The 15,304-nt window shown below is 39.2% G+C and overlaps 1 long non-coding RNA gene across 1 annotated transcript; it reads right to left on the bottom strand.

The window, feature by feature from the left end:
- Positions 1–12,089: 12,089 nt before the first annotated feature.
- Positions 12,090–12,600, bottom strand: LOC124286140. The gene is made up of 2 exons (XR_006900955.1): positions 12,498–12,600; positions 12,090–12,166 (listed from the first exon to the last, which is right to left on the bottom strand). It is a non-coding gene; the product is annotated as an uncharacterized LOC124286140 (long non-coding RNA).
- Positions 12,601–15,304: the final 2,704 nt, after the last annotated feature.

Genomic DNA, 15,304 nt, shown 5'->3' with positions numbered 1-15,304 from the left:
GGGTTCATTTAGATTTGAACCATAAACCCGATGTGTAAACTGTATGAATCTAGTCTGGGTGAATTCAGTCAGTCTGGGTGATGTGAGGTGTTTTGCGTTGTTGTTTAGTATAGAAATTCGCAAATAGCTTCCAACGGCTCAACTCGCTTATATTACTTGCTATATACAAATATATTATAACACTGGTCTCAACAAAGTGGCGCTTTATTTGTATGGTGATTACGCAGTGATCTTTTAACCTCACAGTATATCAGAATATCATCGCCTCATCTCCTGTGACATATACCAGGAACAATGACACTTCTCGATCTTATACCTCTGTGCAAACGTCCTCTGTGTGTAAACGTTCGTTCTGTAAACGTCCCTGTGTTTAAACGTTCGTTCTGTAAACGTTCCTGCGTGTGAACGTTCCTTCTGCAAACATCCCTGTGTGTAAACGTTCCTTCTGTTTACAAACGTTCCTGCGTGTAAACGTTCCTTATGTAAACGATCCTCTGTGGAAACGTCATCTCTGTGTAAACGTCCCTCTCTGGAAACGTTCCCTGTGTAGACGTCGCCGTGTGTAAACGTCCTTCTGTGTAAAAACGTTACTGTCCATCATGATCAGTCAATGATTTTCACCTAGTGGACCCAGTACCACACTTGTCCCCACCTATTGTGTAAAGACAAGCGACACAATTCTCTCCAGAAAGAAGATTATATTATCAACATCTAGCCGCACAAAGTATTTCATTTGGTTCAGTGTTTGAATGAAGGACAGTATGCAATGTGCCATAGTAGATACTACTAAACATGTGTATAAGTAATAAAAAGATGTGTATCTTAATTTACGTTGAAGATCCGGGATAGAATTGGTCTTCAGTAACCCATGCTTGTCATAAGAGGCGACTAACGGGGTCGGCTAGTCAGGCTCGCTGTCATGGTTAACACATGTCATCGTATCCCAATTGCGTAGATCGATCATCATTATGTGAATCACTGGGTTGTCTGGTCCAGACCCGAGTATTTACAGACCGCCGTCATATAACTGGAATATTGCTGATTTTAAACAACAAACAAACAAACATTGCCAGAACTGTATCCCTAGGACTTGAAAAGTCGCCTCAAAATTATTCGCATGTAACACCATGAAGTAGTAATATACATTGTGCTGTTTGAAAATGAAATGCCTCCTGACAAAAAAATAAGCTCATATGATTTATTTACTGTTGTAAAAGGAAAAAACAGAGCTAAACAATTTCATTTGTTTTCTGAAAACCTGTGTAAATGAATAATATTATCAGAATTATTACTGGCTGTAATGGCATAATATTTGAGGTTAGGTAAGGTTTTCAATATTTTAACATTTCACTGCATACACTAAGTCCCTTTAGAATACTTTAAATGTTTCCTTCCGTCTTGTCTTCATTAAATATGTGACGTGCAACATTACAATCAAGATCTAAGTCGAAGTCAACAAGATATCTTTTTAATCGTAAACATATATTTTCTGTATGTTGGTATAATCCTAAACAATGTTCCGATAGGTATCTCCGTGTGTGTTCTCAGTTTGTCTTGCATTTACGACATCATCGTATTGCCCGTCCTCCAAACACATGAAAGGACTACTAATGTGACTGTTCGAGTCGGTTCTTATAGCTTTCTTTACGTACAACGTTATGCCTTAATGTCCCTTCTCTGTACCTATGCGGTCGTACACACCAGCGTGAATACAACCCTCTCGTGAAGAGACGTGCTTGCCGAGGATGTTTTACCGATCTTCCTCAAACTCCTGAATATGCAGACTGCCTCCATGGTGTATTGGTTAGAGCGTCCGCCCGGAGAGCGGAAGGTCGCGGGTTCGATCCCCGACCGCGTCATACCAAAAGACGTTAAAATAGGGTACTTGTTGGTCCCTGCCTGGCGCTCGGCATTAATGGGTACAACAAGGACTGGTCGGCTCGGAGTCAGTATACTGTGTCTGAGTGGGGTATTCATGCTTCACTGCGGCATGGTATCTCAGTGGGCTAGCACTATAAAACCAGCTTAAGTCTGGGCTAGTACAAGCAGCCGCACATACACATACATACGCATGCACGTCGTCATATGAGCGAAATATTATCAAGCACGACGTAAAACCCAATTTCACCTCACCTCTCCCGAATATCCAGGAGATGACTGTGTTCACCTTAAGGAAGGATAACAATATATGGATGAACAACTGCTTTATTGCTGTGAGAGCGACGTTTTGGTGTAGGTCCTAACACCCTTATCAACCAAGTGATGAACAGCATAAGGATGAAGGAGCATATATACAAGTTGGCGCAGATGTTTGTACAGTACAATGGGGATTAAGAAGCCAGACATAATAACAACACAAGGGCTTAGAGGAAAGCGTCAACAAATGAAGCCTGCAAAGTACACAATTATTGTATTGTATTATTGTGTCTGGCTTCCTTTAAGTTTTGTTACACATGCATTTTACCCAAACACAGCAAATGAAGTTGTGTTTTTTTCTATTTGGTTTGTATGTGTGGATACGAGGGGCTATCAAAAAGTAGTGAGCCTAACTATATTCTCGATGTCCAATGTTTGAAAAGCTTCCATTTTATTTTGAAGGAATCATTAGCAAAACCATATTCAAAATTTCACATATGTGGGTAATATGGTTAAACAGATATTAGTCATCTCAATAAATTGAAATATAATATTTGTAAAATAATTGCAGAAAATGAAAAACGATATGTCATGTGGTCCTCTTGGATACTGGTATGCCCTCAAATATTTAGATTAAGACGGGGGCATTGTTTAAGGATACTCCATTTTAATCTTGCAAACACATTGTGTCCAGATATTCAAGCTGGTACTTTTTACAATATGTTGATAGCTGACACTTGTGTGATCATTCAGTATTTAGTTAGAACCTTTGGCAGTTTGTATGAATAAGTGAAAACATTAGAATAAGTTATGTCCTCATGATTACGTCATCTGTAAGAAGGGGGGGGGTTAAGTGTCTCCAAAACAAGCTCTTTAAGTAAACATGAAGGGGGAGGGTCACTTTAATGACCGATTGTAGTTTCAAATTTCTTTTTCATGCACTTTAATATCTAAGTTTGAATCTAGCAGACTTGTGCTTATCTCGGACACACAAATTTGTTCCTTGCATATTTTGATTCCTGAGGTTTGTGGTTCATTTATTGCAGATTTTGCATTTTGGGGAGTACCAAGAAAAAACGTAAAAAGAAAATGGGGATCGTGAGACTTGAATAGCAAAACCAATTTGCTTGAGGTTGACAGAAAATATACTCATGGAAACGAATAAGGGAACACATGAAAGTGCAAGTATTCCTTTATACTTTTCCAGGTTTCTTCACAAGCTATGTATTGCACTGTGGCTGAAATTCTGGAAATAGATACAGGAAAACTTGTACTTTCATGTGTTCCCTTATTCGTTTCCATGGGTATATGCAGTAAAATAAAACATAAAACAGCTGCATTTGTACCATTTTCTAGGTGAGGCTGGCTACTTTTTGAACGCCCCTCGTATGACACAATATCCTGAACTTTCAGGCTGACTTTCAATAACCACACCGTTTGTCGTCCTTCTTGAGTGGAATTGCTCTTGCTGATCCCCTTCGTTAAACGTCAAACACAGCATTTTCTGTGTGAAATATATACCCCACAAGAAAGCACGGGTATGGTGCAAAGAAACTAGCAGCTCTTGGACGACTTTGCCGTCAGTACCTCCTAACAGACGAAATTGTTGTCGGTATATCTAATATATTTTACGCCTCTTTTTGCAGTATTCCAGCAATATCACAATATCACGGCTTGGGGCGCTGTAAATGGGATCCCATGTGGAGAATCGAACCCGGGCCATGATGTGACGAGTGAACGTTCTAACATTTAGACTAGCTCCCCTCGTGTTTATTAATGTCACAGGGTGTAATGTTTGACATTATGCTGACACAGCGAGTTTCCCTGTTTTATTGTCGTTTTTCGGTCCCACATCGTCGATAGTACACGAAGTTTTTAAGTGAAAATCAATAAATACTGTGCTCGCAGCTTCCGAGTTTAAGTTCATACTTCGACAGTTATATGTTACAGATATGTGATAGTTCATACACCTTACCAGTACAAAACAAGTAGATGTACAACAAAAGGCAAATCCTCAAATCCATGTCAGTGCTTGTAGCCTTAACCCTTAGTTTCAACACCATTGTCAGGGGATAACGGTATAACACATTGCATAATGATATACACTTGTTCAATATCTCACCTTCTCATGAGGATCGGAACACAGATGACAGTCACAATGAATGCACACCCAATACCTACACCAATATACATTCCTACAAAGAGAAAAGTTATTAAAATACATGATATCTTGATGATATGTCGGTGTGAATAATTACCTATCAGTTATATTGAAGAAGGCATTTATAGAAACTACGTATATAAAAACACGCTCATGACGAAGTGACGGATATAACGAACTGTTGTTGTCCCGGCCACTTGCTATATGTTTTTGTCGAAATACAACATACTACGGTTTTAACGAACTAGTTTACAATAAACTTACTTTCCTTTAAATGAGTGACAACGTGAGAGCACAAATAATCCTGAAGGACGATCGCGACGATGGTATTGAACCGTCATATTCTTTCTGCATTCACTGTTTGCACGTCTTGTTTCTTTGATGAAGCACCTGCTTCTATCTGAACTGATATAGTCACATTACATGCTCTGTTTCAAAGTCACAGGAGTTTACTTTAAACTCCATTCTGGTAAAGAGAGAACGGTTTTAGAACATACGCACCAATTCCACTGATACCCGTGATTCCGATGTTATCCGTCAAGCCTTTCATAGAAAATAGACCATGCATTACTCGTGATGTGAAGCCGCTATTTATCACATTTTAAATAAATTATCCATATAACTGAAGTAAAGACACAAGCTGGTGACTAGAATGACTACCCTCATTCAATTTCTTACATTAAGCTTTCCATTTGTGAATCGAAGCAGAGTTTTTGTTTTTTGGGAGGTTTTTGAGTTTTGAAAAGAAGCTGAGCTGACTGCCAGGTTTGATCAACAGCACGCTTACTAACACTGCAAATTAACCCTTGAGGTTTCGAGCATGACAGCCACTCGTTTCTCATGATATTAGATAACCTGTCTTTTATATGTTGGCAGGTCGATGGAGGATTCAGTTTGATCAGTATGTGCGTCACTGATTACATCGCTTCCTTGCATAGGAATTACCATAATTATTCCAATAGTGCAAAATGAATGTTTCTGACAGAATAAGTCCGCAGACATATGTCTCATATGCATGAAAGAAGGAAAATGCCATAGACGTTTTAGAGAATAGTGCTTAGTTAAGCTTATATCCCTTAATGCACCATATGAGTCCCAGTAGCGTAGAAATCCGGGTTAGAATTGGTCTTGAGCAACCCATACTTGTCGTAACGGGATCGGGTGATTAGGCTCGCTGACTTGGTTGATACATGTCATCGGTTCCCAATTGCGCAGATCGATGCTCATGCTGTTGATCACTGGATTGTCTGGTACAGACTCGATTATTTACAGACCGCCGACATACAGCTGGAATATTGCTGAGTGCGGCGTAAAACTAAACTCACTCACTACAACTTTCTTCGTCACGATATCGCTTTTAAGTTTTAACTTACTCACTCACTTGTAAAAGAGCATAAGAATCTGTTTGGTTCTAAACATGATATTGTCGTCATGTAAATGTATTTTGCATAGGTTTCACAAACATAGGTACATTTCCCGGTCGGTTTTGGGATCAACGGTGTTCCTCCTGAAAGAACATCAATATTGTCATGTCCAATAAAAAGCGTTAAACATTTAAGCATTTATATTTGACATCTAAGGTAAGGAAATGAAATTCTGAGTGAAGTTAGAAATAAGAGCATCGCTTAGTTATATTTGCTCTGAAGTCTTTGTGTAGTTTTTTTGTGCGTCAGTGTTAGTTGGCAAAAGTATCACATTATGTGTTTATTCCCATGAGCTGACTACAATTTCCTATGTTAACCGCTGGTGTCAGCTGACGGCCTGGGTCAGAATGGACCTTCAGCAACCCATGCTTGTCTTAAGAGGCGACTAACGGGATAAAGGGGTCAGGCTGGCTTCGTGTCATTGTATCCCAATTTCGTAGATAGATCTTCATGATGTCAATCACTCTGTCTGTCCGGTTTAGACCCGATTATTTATATACAGCCGTCATATAGCTGGAGTATTGCCAAGTGCGGCGTAAAATAGCAAAACATAACATGATGTTATACATACCAAGGAGATGAAGGGATATTCCATCCACCTTGCCACACCTGTCATCCCAGTTACCAGTACACTCGGCTTCAGCACCACCTATCGTTCATTCATCCTCGGGCACGTCTTTAAGACAATACCAAGTGTTTTCTTCGCAACAAAGGAATAAAATAATTTAGAATTACTATATCAGTTCCTGTATACAATATCGTCTTTACAAGCATCATTAACTGAATGCTAACTTAAACTACGAATACTGTCTCATGCCTAAGACGGTTTTATTTTCATTATCTACTAAATATCGTGTCTTGCACTTCCACGTCCATGTTCGTCTCTGTACTGTCATACTTTCACAAATTCCAATGCATACATGTAAACAAGTACAAAATATGCAAATTGTAAAATGTTCTGGAGGTCAATTTATTGTAATATGTCTTGTTTTATTTACCTGTTTGGGATCAATTCATAACACCTTAAACAATAATACAATTGTCAGTGGAAAGGTTTATATTTTCACAAGTCCATGATATATTTTTATTCACCACTGGGTCAAGGGTCGAATGTAGTTCCTATGTAAATTAGCCAAATCTTAATGAGGTCAGGTCTGCTGTCTTGTCCTTGGTTTTCATTGGCTGAAGATATGCAACATTTTGATTGGATGTTGAAGTTAGATGCATTTGGAAAGTGTGAAGTTTGTTCACCTGGCAAGGTGGTTTGAAGTCATGGAAGGAGAATTGTGAATTGGTGAATTACAGGTTGGTTACACTTGGTTTTATGTAAAAGGAATACACTACAAAAATATGTTTAATTGTTGAAAGGTTAATTCAGTAATTATTGTAACTGAATTTATGCATTTGTTGAAGTTATACTTTGACTTATGGTTAGAAGTTGTTGGTGTCAATAATTTCACTTACAATTGATTCAGAGTAATGTTTGAGTCCAAACAGATTGTGCGTTTACTTTCCATGCTGATTAAGGCATACATATTTTAGGTCCTTGGTTGGTGCACGTTGGTGCCTCACAACATGTGGCCAGTTTGATACAAGTTGTCCCATAGGTGGTAAGACACGCTGATAGTTCATTGTTGTTTTGAAGATGCCATATGTGTTCCATAATTGCACTTCTAAGTATGTAACTGAACCATTAATTTTGTGATGTCCATTTGTTCTGAGTTATTTATATGTTCAGGGGTAGTACTGCAAATGTTAATCATTAAAAACAATGTGCAATGAAATGAATGTGATGAAGTAGGTATTTTGATGGAGAACTATATATTTATATACATTATTTCAGGCTTGTATACACAAACTACAGCAAGAAATCCGGACTTACAGCCTCAGCGGAATTGTGTTGTTGACAGAGCTATCCCAGTTACATACATACACTGAGACCAAACTCCGAGCAGTCCTCCTTACAGTGAAGGTTGCACCGGAAGACCGAGGTTCTGTGCTGAAGGATGAGTCACTGATATAGAGAATATAGTGACATGGTGTTTATGGATCACTATCAAACAGTGGTTATGCCAGGTGTCTGCATAACATATGAGCCTATCCTGCACCTTCGGTTGTCCGTCAGTAGTCAGTGTGGTAACTATCGAACTACATATGTAATATTGTAGACATTTACACCGTGAAACGATGGCGAATTCATAAAACATCATCAACTTGTAAATGAGTACCTAATAACAAATCAAAGTGGAACTATGTTCCAAATTGTGGTGCTTTTTTCTCTATAGACCTGGACGTTTTAATCAGTTCCTTGTGTAAAGGAGGCGTTGTTTGTGGAGTAATTATATACGGTTAGATGGATCTCCCTCATACATGTGGGTCAACATTCTGATTATGACTATAAGATTCATCCCCTACCCCGGCACCCCCCTTTCTCTATACGGCCCTTTCTTGATTAAACCATAGACACTGACTTTAAGAGTATTCAGCGGTAGACCTTTAAATCTATTTCTTGTGTAAACCATAGACATTGACTTTAAGAGTATTCAGCGGTAGACATTTAAATCTCTTTCTTGTGTAAACCATAGATACTGACTGTACGAGTAATCACCACTTACTGTAAGAATTATTCATGTAATATAATGTGAGTCAGGACACAGGTAGTATTTAAAAGACATGGGTGAACATTGCCAGGACTGCCAATTTCCGGAACGCAGTGTCCCTTTAGGTTTTAAAGTACCATAAACGTCGACGTACCTATCTATTCACTGTCTATGTGGATCAACTGCACACAATGGACAACAAACCATGTCACCAGCCTCACACTTCCAGTTCTGTTTGTCCTTCCATCTTCTCTGCTCAACACGTTGACCCTAAAGTGAAGTTGAAGTGCTAAAGACAAGGGGCCTGGTTACATAATGGATCCTCGTAGCGTGTCACTTTGTGTAATGAACACCATGTATGGATGCATACAAAAATCAATATCGATTCCTTCCGAAAACTGACCAAGAGAATTTGATATGCAGAAATGATTATAATAAATGAAGAATTCTCTTACATGTACTTTCGAGAGTGTTTTGATTTTTGTTTTAAACTTTCTATTTAACATTTGCTGTGTCAGTGTGTTGGAGGTGTGGTTCGCCTTGGGGCTAAAGCGTTAGCTCGTCACGCTGACGACCCGCTTTCGATTCCCCACATGAGTTCAATGTGTGAGGCACATTTCTCTTGTTGACATCATACTTACTCACCCTTACCAACATGATCCAATGTTATCCAAATAAGTACAAGTCTACTGCTTACATACTGCCACATACTATAAATGTATCGGCAGACCTACGATATCAGTCACTGATTTAACTGGTCACCAGTGTATTACAGAGACTGTGTAGTTGCTTTGTGAGGGACTCAGCAACAAGGAAGTAGAGTATATTTAATGAATTGTTAATGTAGGTGGTGTTCATCCGGTAACGGGAACTGCTGGCTAAATCACGCCAATGTGTTTTTATGATAGCATTCAACCCCTGGTGCTACAAACATGGCTGAATAAAAAATTAAAAACATAAAACGCTTTTTAAAAAGAAAGGTATAGAAAATATTGAAAATATTTGTTTTGTTTATTAAAAGAAAATTCCGTACAACTGGACTATTTTTGAACTTTTGTATCTGAAGTAGCAATTTCTTGCGCGATAATGTCATGGTAATGAAAACAAAGCTGACAGGACTTTTGGATTACATGTGTTGTTTGTTTTTGAAATGTCGAGACACATAGGAACAGTATACCAGCAACAGTCTCACCAGAAGTGGGAACCCGTGGAGATCCGGGTTAGAATTGGTCTTCAGTAACACATGCTTGTCGTAAGAGCAACTAACGGGATCGAGTGGTCAGGCTCGCTGACCTGGTTGACATATGTCATTGTATCCTAATTGTGTAGACTAATATTCATGCTGTTGATTACTGGATTGTCTGATCCAGTCTCGATTTATTTACAGACCACCGCCATATATTGCAGAATATAAACGGGAATATTGCTGAGAGCGGCGTTAAACATCAACCAACCAACCCGAGAAGTGGTAGGCCAAAAATCATCGCCCCTGCACCATAATGGATCTTTCCTCTGCGCCATCCACAAGCTAATGGAACCGAAACTGCAGGACGTGGCTTCGGTAGGTCGGCCTTTGTCCCTGTATTGGGATGTTTGCATCGACGACAACGTATTCGATGGAGCAATGCCGTTCAGGCATGGACGCTAGGGAACTGGTGGCGAGTGTGGATCGGTGACGAATCACGATTCGTTCTCTAACTGCGTGTGTACCAACGTAGAAATGAACGTTAACACCAAAGCGCGTTCGACAGCGGGCGTGTGGTCACGTGAAGAGCAGGGATTTGTTTCAACATGGCATACAAAACCCCATTACAAACAATCATGAAGGAAGTCAACAGAGAGTTCGTTGTTTGTGGTGTAGTGTTGTTAGGTCGAAATAAACCCATCTGTCGGTTGATAATGGAAGAAGTGAAGAATTTGGTCAATGTACTGACTTGCTGCCAGATTCCCATGAACCACCACCAAATCAGATCACCGTGTGCAGGGTATGGCTCTCCCCTGTCCAGCGGACTTGGCCACAGCTGCTGAGATAAACTGAAACAATACACAAAGATGTCCAGTAGTTCATGAACGTGTTAGAAATTCATTATGGTATTCAGAAAATGACCATGAACACAATCCTTCTTTCTAAAAGTAAAAAGATACAAAACATGACATTATTCCTTTTTATAAAGACATATATGTACATTTGGAAAATGTAATATAGAGAATACAATGAAACGTAGAAGGAAATCTTGCCCTGCAAGTATTAGGAAGAAAATATATTCAATCAAATGTATAAAATTAATTTAAAAAACAGAAATCAAGCATACGTTTATTTATACACAAATATGAAATATATTGAATGTAATGAAATGTAAGTAGAAATGTACAGAAGAACATTCATGTGATGCGTATCCATATTAAATCATCCATTAATTGACAAATCTCATGACCAAACCATGAGGTATGAACAACATACCATAACATAACATGATGCAGAGCCAGGAACAAGAACATCAGAAAGAAACAGGAACATAATTACACATAATAGGTTGTACGAACAGAGATGGCACCAAAATGAACTGATTGTTAGTAAAGAAAGGTAAACATAATGCAACAATGTGTATACGCCCTCGGAATACATTCAGGCATCAGAGATGTCCTTGGCAAGACTGTAGACGTTTTCCTGATCCCTTCTGTCAGACTCAGCATCACCTTCTACATGTCCGTCAAGATTCCCGTTGTGTCGGTGAAGACGCATTGTGTTGTAGTACTCGGTTGTGTCTCCTCTACCGTCTTCAACCACAACGTCATGGTTGTAGGTGTCGTCGGCACATCGTTCCGGCTGCCCTTGACTTGCGACATCATACGTATCTTCTTTACATGGTTTAGTTGTCCTCTGTATATGACTGTAAGAATCATCCACCTCGCTGACATTCTTTCCCCACCCTGCAGTGTCATAGTCCCCCTCGTCCGTAGCAACGTGGTCATATACCCCAGCGGCAGCATCAACTTCGTTGTCGTGATGACCGAGCACATTGTAATGCTCCTCCTCCTCCTGACCATTCGATACGTCCGGCAGTCGTGGGTGTGTGACAGTGTTCTTCAGCCCTGTGGTCACTTCTTCTGTCTGTGAAACAAAGTTTGCTGTGTCGTAGTCTCCCTTGTACTTGTTACCTCCGTCAAGTCCTGATAGATGATTGTAAGGATTCCCATGTGACACGGGCACCTTGGAGTTGTTGGATGTTGACAGCACGTTGTACTCATTCTCATCATTAACCTGAGCGTTGTTGATGTTGATGTTGTCACTGGGTCGGACTATCGCCGTTGGAACCGTTGATGACGCCGATGTTGCATCTGTTGTGTCAGGAAGTGAGATGACAGCATATGCTTCACTCTCTGTGTGTGCGTGAGAGGCTAAACCATAGGTGATGTTTTCGGCGGCTGAAGTGAAGTGTATTGGCTGATTCACATCTCTTTTTTCAAAACACAGTTTCTTGTGCCTGAAACCCGATGTGTCAACATGAAATTCAGTCTGGAGGAAATACAATATATTCTGGTATTCTTGTTTCCTTTACTAACAATGTGTTACAGTGGAGTCATTCTGATGTCATTTGATGGGAACAAAAGATCATATGCAAGCACTTCGTTTGAAACGAATGTAGTTTGGAATCACTTTAGTTCATAATAATATTTCATAGACTAAAAACCTATCTTCCGGTTTTTGTTTTAGTACTGGATATTATACTGATTAAGTATATGTTATCGATATAAAGTATCTTCGTACCTGCTCAAGAGACACACCACAATGAGGACTGTCAGAACAAGCAGCAAACATCCAACACCTAGTCCAATGAAGCCTCCTTCAGGAAAACAGTTATAAATGTACATACCAAATATACATTATATTAGCATCAAATCAAATATATGCTTGCAAGTAATTACAAGAATGATTAAAATGTAAAATAATACAAGAAGGGATAGCACGTTTTACATCAGGACCACTGAAGTGACACTGGCACGATCTATGATGTAAATGTTACATACAAATACCCCTACTTGTCGCTGATTGTTATGACATTTCGTAGGCCTCTTAGATCAGAATTGTTGTCAAAGTTTAACTTGGAACATCAATTGTGGGCATGTGTCAATTCAGATAAAACGTATGCATGAATGTCTTTGTTTGATACGTACCGGCCGCAGGATTGATCGACGGTTTCCTCGCATCTTTCCTTCCTGCTGTTGGTGTCTCAACCTCGGTAAAGTTGATGCTGTCAGTTGTAGCAACGCATCCTGAAAGTTGCTGTTAACATTATTACAGATATATTACGACAGAGGGATAAAACTGACATTCGTGTTTTTTAACCAGAATCGAACCCTATTTTTGCTTGTTTAACGCCGCACTCAGCAATACTCCAACCATATAGCGGCGTTCTGTAAATAATCGAGCGTGGAAAAGACAATCCAGTGGTCAACATCATGAGCATCGATCTACGGAGTTTGGATACGATAACATGAGTTAACCATCTCAGCGAGCCTGACCACCCGATCCCTTTAGTCGCCTCTTTCGACATGCATGAGTTGCTGAAGACCAATTCTAACGCGCATCTTCAAAGGAAGGATCAAACCCCAACATTTGAAGAAACAACCGTTACGCCATCCCTTCGTCCCCTTATTTTAAATAATACGCAAACACAACATTACAGTTAAGAGTGAGTCAATAAGTTATGACAGAAATAAAATAATCGATAGTGAGAAGAGTGAGCTTCATATAATCATATTGGTCTTTCTCAACCATATAGAGATACTGAGAATTAATTTATCCTGAGTTACGGAGTGATGTGTTGATGAGATATGAGACCTATATCTCCATCATTCGTCTACGGTAAAAGTGTATTTCTAAGCCAGCATGACATTTTCACAGTTTCCCTTTACACTGTAAAAAGAACAAGCAAACAACTGATTTCCCAGGATGTTGACAATGAGGTATGAAATAATATGCAGGGTTTACCATATAGTGAATTGCCGGCTTTTCCCCTTAACTAAACTCGGACCCCCTGATAGAGTTTCAATATTGTTCAAACCAGCATTTAACCCAATTCAACAACCAATACTAGACAGTTAAATTATGGCCAGGGACACCAAGTAACTTCAAACGTGACAAAAACATTTGAATGGAGCCTAGATATCATTACATACCACCATGCACCATGTGCCAAATAAAGTACATTTAAACAGTAAGTCCTATGTCTCCAGCTAGAAGAATGTAAGAATGTCAATATCATCGATGCTCATCACTTCCTGTGAAGGGAAATACATTGGGTCCCATGCCACACGCTTCATTCATACGAAAAGTAATAAGCACCTGTTTCTTATTGACCTACCAAATTTCTTTTACCTTCACTATACATTTCTTTGGATGTCACGAACAGAGAGTAAAAAATGACCTTTAATGTAAGATGCATGTACTTCATGAACACAAATAGACACGCTATAATATCATGTGTTTGTAGCATTTGAATGTTATAATTTGCTAGAAAAAACAGAATTACATTTAATTATATGTCCATGTCTGGACATTACAAGCTCATATAACGGTATATGTAAAGTGGGAAAATGGTGTTGACAAACCGAGTAGTGAGTAAGTGAGTTAATATTTAACGTCACCTCGGCAGACAAACCGAGTATACAAATCGGGGTGAATCTTATTTCCGATATAAGATGTTGCAAAGGCTAAGGGTTGCGACTCTGCTCAGCGACTTGTGATGCCTGAGACAACTTGGTCACGGCTCGTATAACGGTATATGTAAAGGGTGAGTGAGATGCGGTTTACGTTGCTCTTGTCACTATTTCAGAAATACAATGAGTATCAGCTTAAGATGTGATTGTACATGTTAGCATAAAGCCAAAGTGCACGATAACGGTGTTGACAAACCGAGTATACAAATCAGGGTGAATCGTGTGTCCGATCATGATATTTTGCAAACATTTTGCGACTATGCTCAGCGACTTGTGATGCCTAAGATCTGTTTTACATTTGTTAGATATATGATTGAGAATAGCTATTTAAAGGTCTGGAAATAAACTTATTTCAGTTGCAATTTAAAAAATGGTACAGATTAGTTCAACTGGTTTCTGGAAGACACAAGCTACTGTATGCTTGTCTGGTTTCAGCGCCAGGATGACTGAAGTGAGGAAGTGAATTAAGAACCATACCATCTTCACAAAGGAATGTTCTGTTTTCTGAACATGGCCTCCAGTATAAACGCTTTCCTCCATTCCTCTGCTTATACACACTGAGACACCTAGCTATAGTGTGTGAAGACAAAGCACCGCGGCGCCCGTTGTATTTCAAAGCCGTCTCCCCTAAGTAAAACATTGAACAGGATATACACAAATGTTATAACATAGCCTTTCAGGTAAATTGTACTTTCTGTAAAGTCAGTGTCACAGGTGAAAATGTATAGTATCGTACTCTTGATTTTCTCTTTTAAAACGAAATGTTCTTCAACTTTCAGGTACGTCATCATTCACCATTCTGTCGAGACATTTAGTCTTCGCTTTAAATAGATATACATGGAGGCAATTACCATTTGTCAGGACTAACGCATTAAAAGAAAACTAATCCAGAAATGATTCCATCTACATGACAACCGAGTCTGGACTAGACAATCTAGTGACTAACATTATGAGCTACGATGTCATGTATCAACCAGATCATTGAGTCTGACCACCTGATTTCGTAACTCGCCTCTTATGACAAGCATCGGTTGCTGAAGACCAAATCTAATTCTGATCTTCACATGTACATTAACCATGCTGAAAACCTTGTTGAAATTATTTTGATGATAATGCAACTCAGTCAGTATTGACCGAGCCATGTAACATATAAAAGGGGACATAAATGAACCTGATAATTTTTGCAGTTCTCAAGTATGTCGTTGTATTGTCCTAACCTGCATAAGACAACTATGGATCAAATTTGCGAATATAGCTGAGAC

Source organism: Haliotis rubra, unplaced genomic scaffold, assembly GCF_003918875.1.
Source record: "Haliotis rubra isolate DU_JTF1 unplaced genomic scaffold, ASM391887v1 Scf377, whole genome shotgun sequence".
In the NCBI taxonomy this organism is placed as follows: domain Eukaryota; kingdom Metazoa; phylum Mollusca; class Gastropoda; order Lepetellida; family Haliotidae; genus Haliotis; species Haliotis rubra.
Note: the sequence above shows the minus strand (reverse complement) of the source record. Positions and strands in the feature narration are given on the sequence as shown.